This window comes from Aedes albopictus, chromosome 3 (genome assembly GCF_035046485.1).
Source record: "Aedes albopictus strain Foshan chromosome 3, AalbF5, whole genome shotgun sequence".
Taxonomy (NCBI): domain Eukaryota; kingdom Metazoa; phylum Arthropoda; class Insecta; order Diptera; family Culicidae; genus Aedes; species Aedes albopictus.
In genome coordinates, this window is record NC_085138.1 from 300,477,121 (window position 1) to 300,488,438 (window position 11,318).

At 40.5% G+C, this 11,318-nt stretch overlaps 1 pseudogene; it reads left to right on the forward strand.

Moving 5' to 3' along the window:
- Positions 1-206: 206 nt before the first annotated feature.
- LOC115257796 (uncharacterized) lies at positions 207-10,825 on the forward strand (annotated as a pseudogene).
- The last annotated feature ends 493 nt before the right edge of the window (positions 10,826-11,318 follow it).

Consider the following 11,318-nt stretch of genomic DNA (forward strand, 5'->3'; position numbering starts at 1 on the left):
TCGACTGTCGAGTCGACATACAAATAACTTTTACTGTGCACGGTATTTACAAATATTGCTTTGTTTAATTTTGTCGTGCTTATCGTGTTTGTAGTCAAATCGATCATAACACTCGCTGTTTTCGGAAAAGTGCAAGTTTTCGTGATTTCGTGGAAATTTATTCGGATTCCCGTGCATCCAAGACACCTGTGCGTACCTGTTTGATGATGATAGCAGCAGATAATTTATGTTCCGTTGGAACCCGCCTCTCGGAGTACCTACGCCAGAAAGTTGCCGCAAAATAGTCCAAATGTACGGAAGAGGTACATTGAAAAAAATAAAATCATCAAGTTTAAGGCCCCTTAGCGTGTCATCGCAAAATGGCTTCTTCAAAATCATTGACCGAAATCAACTTTACACAACATTGCACCAATACATATTTGTAAAAAAATCGATACTTATCTTATTCTATAAAATAATCAATTTCACGCGAGATATTCGGCATGAAAATGTATTCACAATATTTCAAATACAAGCCTCTTTCCAAGTAATCACGATTCCGTAGCATTATTTCACTCGAAAGTAGAAATTTTTAACGATTTGTTTCGACCGCACTAAAATGTGGTTGGCGGTGTTTACCACCCACCGCAGTACCAACGACGACGACGGCAGAGCGGTGATGTCTTTTGGCGCGCACAATCATCGATCATTGCACGCAGTGATGTCGATCCTGCTGGCCAAAGCATCAATGAAATTGACCGAAATCAATTAAAAAATCCAGTCAAACACATTGGTTATGCGTCATAAAATCAAAAATAATTTGTGGGGTGATTATTTATTAACCTTTTTACCACAATTGTTAGTCAAATAAGCAAAGCATTATAATTTACGAAATCTTCACCAAGCGGTCCGCCAGCACTGCTGTTGCAGCAAACATAAACAGTGGGAGAGCGTACCAAAATAATTCGATCATTTCTAGATTGTTACATAAAACATTTAACATTTTTCGTGACATTTGGATCTGTTTCCTTGCTAATCATTGAAGTAGAGTAGTTTACTGCTTGACTTGCTTTCAAATTATTCATATTCTCGAAATGTTTACATTGGAGGTACCGAGACAAAGAGGTGCTATTTTTGTTTGTTTGTTTATGGAATTGGTATAGAAAGGCTACACAACTACTATCGTGCTTGATGACTGTTTGTAATAAGAAGCAAATAAGAAGAGCAAAATTTGAGCTGACACGCTAAGGGGCCTTAATGACCCTTACACGTTACAACTGTCCTCTGACATGCCAACAACGGTGACTACCGGTCACGTCGTCGACTACCTGATCAACTTCAAGTCGCCTTATACTGAAGAATCGGTCAAAAACCTCCGAAGTCTGGACGCGTACAGAAAGTTTGAAGCAGGGTTCGTACAATCAATGAAAGGACGTTTGATGGAAAACTTCTACATCGTGGTGGGAAAGGTAAGTTATGAATTAAATAATTATCGTGAGGTCCAGGAAATTACCCAACACAAACACTTTCAGCAAAGAGTTGCTTTAGGATCGCACTTGAGTGAAGTGTCCCAAATCTATCACATACCACACTACATATCATTTTCAGTGATACCCCCATTTCATGTTTCTTATTTTTTAAGTTGCTCATTCAATGCGGCTCAACGTGGGTAGATCACCTTAGAATGGTGCGTTGCGGTGTAAGATCTACCAAATCAAATTTTGATCTTGATATTTACCGTATTTTTAAATATTCCAAGATCAAAGTTTGATGCTCTTTTCCTTGTGTTTTGTAGTATTTGTGTTTCAATGTACTGCTAATTAACATTTTATTTCAGCAGGATTCAGGTAAATGTATCGTACGATATAAATAATATTTTAAAAAACTGTGGCGAGCGTATCACTAATATGTAGCTTATTTGACGTACGATGTTAATATTATTTTATATTTCAGATTATCAACCGAAGAATCTAGCAATTCAACCAAATGCCAACAAGAAGAAGAGGAAACAAGGATGAATTGGGCAGACAACTGATTCGAAGCAGTTTAACAATGGTGTGCCTGAACGTTAACCAAGCGTATCCTTTGGAGTTTACCCTTCCACTAACAACACCCAAATTCCCGTGACACCTAGGCCTGAGAGATCGTAGAGTTGTCTACATTTTTCATAGGTGTCCAAAACTAACCATCCTTTCCCATTCCTCAGCAGTCGCAAGGACGTGGCCAGGACAATGCTCGACCAGAGTGTAGAATTAGCAACTAGTTAAAATACACATAAATAAAAACAAAAAAAAAATGCTCGACCATTAGAGGATTGCGTCAGTCTTGTCTAAGAGTCAGAGATTAGTCCCAAATCTTTGTGCTTTGGTTCGGACGGGAAGGAGGCAACCCTCATAACAGCGGTCTAGGACTGTACCACCTACGAATTTGTGCGACTCGCTTAATGCTAATGCTAATGCTCATTCAATGCGGCCCAACGAGAAGCCGTTGAATCCCTGGGTCATTGTCCAGAAAGAAGGAATGATCATTTCAGCTCACTGCGACTGTGCTGCTGGCATCAGTGAAACATGTTCACATATGAGTGCCATATTGTATGCCTTGGCAAATCTACACCAATTGACCACCGATGGAAAGGTATGTTATTGTGCCCTATGAAAAAAAATATAGCCAACAAGCTGTCCCGGCAAACTTTGTCTTGCCGTCTTGTGGTGGTTTGACAACTGTTGAGCTCAAAATAGCACCGCACTCTAGATTGGTTTCATTTCGATCTTGTTGATTTCTTTCCCAGCACATGAAAAATTAGTACTTTAACAATTTTCTTACTTTTCTAGGTGATTTTCGTAACTTTTTGTACATATAAACACAGCCACCACGAATACGAACCGAATCGTGCAAGAGTCATGATGATCGGTTCATCCGTTCTTTAGTTTTATTGCCTCAAAGGAACTTCTAACTCATTTTTATATATATAGATATCACTTGCTTCGAACAATCATAGTTCGGAATTCCTCCAAGAGTTCCTCGGAAATTCCCCCAGAAGCTTCTTGAAAATTCCTCTAGGAATTCCTTCATGAGTTCCTTGGGAATTGCTTCAGGAATTCTTATCGGAGTTCTTCGAGAAATCCTACAGGAGTTCTCCGGTAATTTCTCCAAGAGATCCTTGTAAATTTCTTCAGGGAGTGTCTCAGAAATTCCTCCACGAGTTCTACGGAAATTCGTCCCAGAGTTCTTAGGGAATTCCTCCAGGAGTTCTTTGATATTTTCTCCAGGAGTTCCTCGGGAAATCCTCCAGAAGTTCCTCGGAAAATCCTCCAGAAGTTCCCTGAGAATTTCTCCAAGAGTTCCCCGAAAATTCCTCCAGGTATTTTTCGGAAATTCCTCCAGGAGCTCCCCGGAAATTGCTACAGGAGTCTCTCGAAAATTTCTTCAGGATTTCCTCAGGAATTTCTCCAAGAGATCATTGGGAGTGCATCCAGGAGTTCTCCGAAAATTTCTCCAGGAGTCCACCGGAAATTCCTCTTGTAGTTCCCCGAGAATTCCTCCAGCAGTTTTCCGTGAATCGCTGCAAGAGTTTCTAGGAAATTTCTTCAAGAGGTCCTCAAGAATTTCTTCAAGCGATCCTCGGAAATTTCTTCAGGACTTCCTCGAACATTTCTTCAGAAGTTCCTCCAAGAGTTCTCCCGGAATTGCTCTAGAAGCTTCACAAAAATTCCATCAGGAATTCTCCGGGAACCCCTGTAGGAGTTTCCGGAAATTCCTCCGGGAGTTCCCCGGAAATTACTCCACGAGTTTTGCGAGAATTCCTCCAGGAATCGTTCGAGATTTTTTCCAGGAGTTTCTTGGGAATGCCTCTAAGAGCGAGTCTAGGAGTTCCTCGGAAATTGCTACAAAGTTTCTCGGAAATTCCTCCAGGAATTCATCTAGGAGTTCCTCGGGAATTTCTTCAGTAGTTCCCTGAAAATTCCTCCAAGAGTTCTCCGGAAATTCCTCCAGGAGTTTCCCTGTATTTACTTCTTCAAGTGATCCTCGGAAATTTTTCAGGATTTCCTCAGGAATTTCTCCAGAACTTCCTCGGGAATTTTTCAAATAGCTGCCCTTTAAATGCTGCAGGAGTTTCTCAGATTTTTTTTTCAGGAGGTCCTCAGGAATTTCCCCAAGAAACCCTTGGAAATTTCACCAGGATTTTTTCGTGAATTCCTCCAGGAGTTCTGCAAGATTTTTTCCAGGAGATCCTCGGGAATACTTCCAGAAGCTCCTCAGAAATTCTACCAGGAATTCCTTCACGAATTCTCAAGGAACTCCTATAGGAGATCCCCGGAAATTCCTCGAGAAGTTCCCCGGGAATTGCTTCAGGGTTTCTAGGAAATTTGTAAAGAATTTCTCCAAGAGATAATCGGGAATTTCTCCTGGACTTCCTCGAAAATTCTTCCAGGTGTTCCTCGGGTATTCCTCAAGGAGTTCTTCGAGATTTTGTCCAGGGGTTCCTCGGGAATGCCTACAGCAGCTCATCAGGAATTAATCCAGGAGTTCTTCGATTTTTTTTCAGGAGTTCCTCGGGAATTTCTTCAGAAGTTTTACGGAAATTCCTCCAAGAATTCACTGAGAACTTCTCCTCCTGCCCGGAAATTCCTCCAGGAGTTCTTCCAGATTGTTTTCGGGAGTTTTTCTGGAATTCCTACAAAAAAGTTCTCGGGAATGCCTCTATGTGTTCCTCGGTAGGAAGTTCTCCGAGATTTTTTTCAGGAGTTCCTCAGGAATGCCTCCAAGAGTTCCTCGGGAAGTCCTCAAGGAGTTATTCGAGATTATTTTCAGGAGTTCCTCGGGAATTTCTTCAGAAGTTTCTCGGAAATTCCTCCAAGAATTCTCTAGGAGTTCTTCGAGATTTTTTACGGGAGTTCCTCGGGAATTTCTCCAAGAGATCCTTGGAAATTTCACCAGGATTTTTTTTTCGTGAATTCCTTCAGGAGTACTGCAAGATTTTTTCCAGGAGATCCTCGGGAATTCTTCCAGAAGCTTTTCAGAAATTCTACCAGGAATTCCTTCACGAATTCTCAAGGAACTCCCATAGGAGATCCCCTGAAATTTTTCGAGGAGTTCCTCGGGAATTTCTCCAGTAGTTCCCTGAAAATTCTTCCAGGTGTTTCTCGGGTATTCCTCAAGGAGTTCTTCGAGATTTTGTCCAGGAGATCCTCGGGAATTTCTCTAGGAGTTCTTCGATTTTTTTTTCAGGAGTTCCTCGGGAATTTCTTCAGAAGTTTCTCGGAAATTCCTCCAAGAATTCTCTAGGAGTTCTTCGAGATTTTTTTCGGGAGTTCCTCGGGAATTTCTCCAAGAGATCCTTGGAAAATTCACCAGGATTTTTTCGTGAATTCCTCCAGGAGTTCTCCAAGATTTTTTCCAGGAGATCCTCAGAAATTCTTCCAGAAGCTCTTCAGAAATTCTACCAGGAATTCCTTCACGAATTCTCAAGGAACTCCCATACGAGATCCCAGGAAATTTCTCGAGGAGTTCCTCGGGAATTTCTCCAGTAGTTCCCTGAAAATTCTTCCAGGTGTTTCTCGGGTATTCCTAAAGGGGTTCTTCGAGATTTTGTTCAGGAGACCCTCGGGAATTTCTCTAGGAGTTCTTCGATTTTTTTTCAGAAGTTCCTCGGGAATTTCTTCGGAAGTTTCTCGGAAATTCCTCCAAGAATTCTCTAGGAGTTCTTCGAGATTTTTTTCGGGAGTTCCTCGGGAATTCCTTCAGAAATGTCTAGGGTAGGCCTCTAGGTGTTCCTCGGGAGAAAGCTCTCCGAGATTTTTTCAGGAGTTCCTCGGGAATTTCTCCAGTAGTTCCCTGAAAATTCTTCCAGGTGTTTTTCGGGTATTCCTCAAGGAGTTCTTCGAGATTTTGTCCAGGAGATCCTCGGGAATTTCTCTAGGAGTTCTTCGATTTTTTTTTAGGAGTTTCTCGGGAATTTCTTCAGAAGTTTCTCGGAAATTCTTTCAAGAATTCTCTAGGAGTTCTTCGAGATTTTTTTCGGGAGTTCCTCGGGAATTTCTCCAAGAGATCCTTGGAAATTTCACCAGGATTTTTTCGTGAATTCCTCCAGGAGTTCTGCAAGATTTTTTCCAGGAGATCCTCGGAAATTCTTCCAGAAGCTCTTCAGAAATTCTACCAGGAATTCCTTCACGAATTCTCAAGGAACTCCCATACGAGATCCCAGGAAATTTCTCGAGGAGTTCCTCGGGAATTTCTCCAGTAGTTCCTTGAAAATTCTTCCAGGTGTTTCTCGGGTATTCCTAAAGGGGGTCTTCGAGATTTTGTTCAGGAGACCCTCGGGAATTTCTCTAGGAGTTCTTCGATTTTTTTTCAGAAGTTCCTCGGGAATTTCTTCAGAAGTTTCTCGGAAATTCCTCCAAGAATTCTCTAGGAGTTCTTCGAGATTTTTTTCGGGAGTTCCTCGGGAATTCCTTCAGAAATGTCTAGGGTAGGCCTCTAGGTGTTCCTCGGGAGAAAGTTCTCCGAGATTTTTTCAGGAGTTCCTCGGGAATTTCTCCAGTAGTTCCCTGAAAATTCTTCCAGGTGTTTTTCGGGTATTCCTCAAGGAGTTCTTCGAGATTTTGTCCAGGAGATCCTCGGGAATTTCTCTAGGAGTTCTTCGATTTTTTTTAGGAGTTTCTCGGGAATTTCTTCAGAAGTTTCTCGGAAATTCTTTCAAGAATTCTCTAGGAGTTCTTCGTGATTTTTTTCGGGAGTTCCTCGGGAATTTCTCCAAGAGATCCTTGGAAATTTCACCAGGATTTTTTCGTGAATTCCTCCAGGAGTTCTGCAAGATTGTTTCGCTAGGAGTTCTTCGAGATTTTTTTCGGGAGTTCCTCGGAAATTCCTTCAGAAATTTCTAGGGCATACATCTAGGTGTTCCTCGGGAAAAAGTTCTCCGAGATTTTTTTTCAGGAGTTCCTCAGGAATGCCTCCAAGAATTCCTCGGGAAGTCCTCAAGGAGTTATTCGAGATTTTTTTCAGGAGTTCCTCGGGAATTTCTTCAGAAGTTTCTCGGAAATTCTTTCAAGAATTCTCTAGGAGTTCTTCAAGATTTTTTTCGGGAGTTCCTCGGGAATTTCTCCAAGAGATCCTTGGAAATTTCACCAGGATTTTTTCGTGAATTCCTCCAGGAGTTCTGCAATATTTTTTCCAGGAGATCCTCGGGAATTTTTCCAGAAGCTCTTCAGAAATTCTACCAGGAATTCATTCACGAATTCTCAAGGAACTCCCATAGGAGATCCCAGGAAATTTCTCGAGGAGTTCCTCGGGAATTTCTCCAGTAGTTCCCTGAAAATTCTTCCAGGTGTTTCTCGGGTATTCCTCAAGGAGTTCTTCGAGATTTTGTCCAGTAGATCCTCGGGAATTTCTCTAGCAGTTCTTCGAGATTTTTTTCGGGAGTTCCTCGGCAATTCCTTCAGAAATTTCTAGGGCATGCCTCTAAGTGTTCCTCGGGAGAAAGTTCTCCGAGATTTTTTTCAGGAGTTCCTCAGGAATGCCTCTAAGAGTTCCTCGGGAAGCCCTCAAGGAGTTAGTCGAGATTTTTTTCAGGAGTTCCTCGGGTATTCCCCCAGGAGTTCCTCTGGAATGCCTCCAGGAGTTCCTCATTCTTGGAAGAATTCATTCCTCCAAGATTTCTCCGGGAACTCCTTCAGGAGTTCTTCGGAGATTCCCCCAGGAGTTACCTGGGAATTGCTAGAGGAGCTTCTCGGATTTTATTCATGAGTTCCATAGGCATTTCTCCAAGAGATCATTGGAAATTTCTCGTAAGTTCATCGGGAAGTTCTCCAGGATTTCTTCGAGATGTTTTTTCAGGAGTTCCTCGGAAATTCCTCCAGGAGTTCCTCGGGAAGACCTGCTGGAGTTCTTAGAGATTTTTTTGGGAATTCGTCGGACGGAAATGCCTCTAAGGGTTCTTCGGGAATTTTTCTAGGAGTTTCTCGGATTTTTTCAGGAATTTCTCGGGAATTTCTCCAAGAGATCCTCGGAAATATCATCCTGGAGTTCTTTGAGATTTTTCCAGGAGTTCCTCGGGAATTCCTACAAAGTTTCTCGGAAATTCCTCCAGGAATTCATCTAGAAGTTCCTCGGGAATTTCTCCAGTAGTTCCTTGAAAATTCTTCCAGGTGTTCCTCGGGCATTCCTCAAGGAGTTCTTCGAGATTTTGTCCAGGAAATCCTCGGGAATGCCTGCAGCAGCTCATCGGGTATATCTCCAGGAGTTCTTCGATTTTTTTTTTCAGGAGTTCCTCGGGAATTTCTTCAGAAGTTTCTCGGAAATTCCTCCAAGAATTCTCTAGGAGTTCTTCAGGAGTTCTCCGGAAATTCCCCCAGGAGTTACCAGGGAATTGCTGGAGGAGCTTCTCGGATTTTTTTCATGAGTTCCATTTCTCGTAAGTTCTTCGGGAAGTCCTCCAGGAGTTCTTCGAGATTTTTTTCTTGGATTTTTTTTTTCATGAGTTCCATTTCTCGTAAGTTCTTCGGGAAGTCCTGACGAAGTCCTAAAGAAGCTTTTGAGAAACTCCTTCAGCAATTCCTGAGGAAATTTACAAGAAATTCCTGGGGGAATTTTCGGGAACTCCTGGAGGAATTTCTGAGGAATTCCTGGAGGAATGCTCGAAGAACTTCCGGAGAAATTCTAGAGAAATTCTTGGAAGAATTTTCTTAAAGTTCCTGGAGATATTCTCGAGTAAATTTCCGAGACACTCCTGGAGGAATTTTCGGGGAACTACTGGAGGATTTCTCGATCAACTTCTGGAGGAATTTCTGAGAAACTCCTGGAGGTATTCCTGGAGACAGGGCCGGATTTACAAATGTGGGGGCCCGGGGCCACAGTGTTGTGGGGGCCTTATTTCCAGGGGTATATTTTTGCTTATATAGGATAAAAAATTGTAAAAATATTATTAAATCTTACAAATAAGAACTAATGTCGTTGTGGAAGAATTTGAAAAAATTATATAATTTTTTTTTGCGATTTTGATCGTTGCGTTAGAGTTAGTCGTAATTCGTATCAGAGTCTTCAGATAAATCTATAGAGCAATTCATAGCAGAAAATTTCTAGTAAATTTTGTAACCCGACCGCTGGGGTAGTTTTTGTGAGAACGGCAAATAAAATTTTTAGCAGAATCCCTGGAGCTTGCCGGACGACTACCATGATTTTTTTGTGGAGCTTAAGCAGAAAAAGTTCTAACGCGGCTGGCAGAGGGTTCTCTGGCGACTTCCCGAAAAAAAAACGACAAAATTCTGAAATCAACTTCTGGGGAAGCTTCATAATAGAAATTCTGTCATTTAAAAGGGGGAATTTGAATAGAGACTAATATTTTTTTTTTGCGAAAATCCAGGCGAAGTGTCTTATGTAATTTCTAGCTTCATTTCTTCTAGCATGTGTTATATGATTTTGTTGTGATTTCTTTACAAATTTCTTTTGCAATGTCTTCAAGAAATCTAAGGATTTTGTCAGGAGTTCGCCATAAATTACATCCTAACCCTAAGTGAAGAAATGTTTCAAGAACCCAACCATATTATTCCAATCAACTTTCCGAATGTTTTCAAAAAAAAACAAGAATATTCCTGCACTTCTATTAAGAATTCTTGGAAAATTCTTCCAAAATATGTCCAAAATTTTCAACAGAAATAAACACGAATATTCAGCATGAACTTTTGTAAGTATACATTCTACAGAGTTTAAGAGTTAATCTAGAGTTCAAGCGAAGTTTTTCTCCAGGATTTCCAATAAAATATTTTGGTCAATTGCACAAGATTGACTAATTCAAATAAAAAATGTTAACAAGTTTTGGAGGAGCTTCGAAAGCTGCAGTCCTTCAAATGAGAACCATAATATATCACATTCCACCAGTAGGTAGTACATTAGTGACCCGATATTGTCAGCCCCTTTGCAAAACCCCTTTTTTCCCTCCCTATAAACAAAAAATTATTTTGAACATTGTATCCCTCTATCTTCTGTTTAATTTTTGGTACTCAGTCATTTTTTGTTTTGTTTCAAATTTTTATTCGTGAAGTGGGATTTTGTGGGGGCCCCAGAAATGTGGGGGCCCGGGGGCCATGGCCCCCCTGGCCCCCCTTAAATCCGGCCCTGTTTGGAGAACAGAACAGTGCTGCTAGGAGGAATTCCAGGTGGAACACCTGTAACAATCTTAGAAATTTTTAAGTTATGAAAAAATCTGAGATCTTTCAGATTATTTTGTTTGATCTTTAAAAAAAAATCCATGCAAACTTCTAAAGTTACTTAATCTGGTATTACCATTTTTTTTTTTCAGATAAATGTTACCGACGTTCCCGCCTTCTGGAAACAACCTAGAAAACGTGTTAAAGATGATTTATATAAAATGGTCAAAGATGTTGGCTATGGCAAAAAAATTAAGCGGTATTACGACACGAACATCAACAAAAGCCATACCGATTTTTTGAACCTTCAAGAGATGATAAAGCAGGATGGAAACAATGCAGCAGTTTTTTGAACGCACTGTGACAGTGTTAATTTCACATGCACCCAGTGCTGCGAAAATAATTATCCGGATGAGATTTTTTTGAATAAATCAATTCTTCTCCAAAACAACTTTAATCCTAACTTAGTAGGAAGATCCTTGGACGAGCTGATTTCAATTGGAAAAACGATTCGCTTGGAGTTGACCTCAAATGAGACTTCCTTGGTTGAAAATTTGACAAGGAAGCAGCACAAATGTAACCTGTGGCACTGGGCACGTACTGGAAGGGTAACAGCCTCGGTTTTAAGAGAAGTGGTAAGTAAAATTCTTATAAAAAATATAATAACCGCAATTTCAAGAAAAAAGATTTTTCTCTCAAAACTTAATGAATTAGGTGGTTTCATTCCTTACCGAATCATATTATAATCGTATTTTCATATTGTCATTAGACTGGCCATTTTGCCTTAAATCGATGAAGATTTTTTTATTGTACAAAATGGTCCGAAAGCTCTCCAATTATCATAAAATGTGTTCCATAGCTAGGGCTTATTGCATCATTTCTGGTTATAATGAAAAATAAAAAAAGAGTCGATTTTTTTTCTGTCATTTAAAGCAAACGATTCAAAAATGCGGTGTTGAGAAAAAAAATAATTAAATTATGAATTTATCAATAATTAATTCAATGAACTTTTTTCGTTTTAGGTATATTCTTCAAATCGATTCCCTCCGCCGAAGAGATCTCTGTTGAAGCGTATTTGCCACCCATACAAAGAAAAAGCAATTAACACACCTGCCGTTACCTATGGTAAGCAGAACGATACGAGATCTAGAACATATCCTCAAGCAAACACACCAGGACGTGAAACTCGGGGAC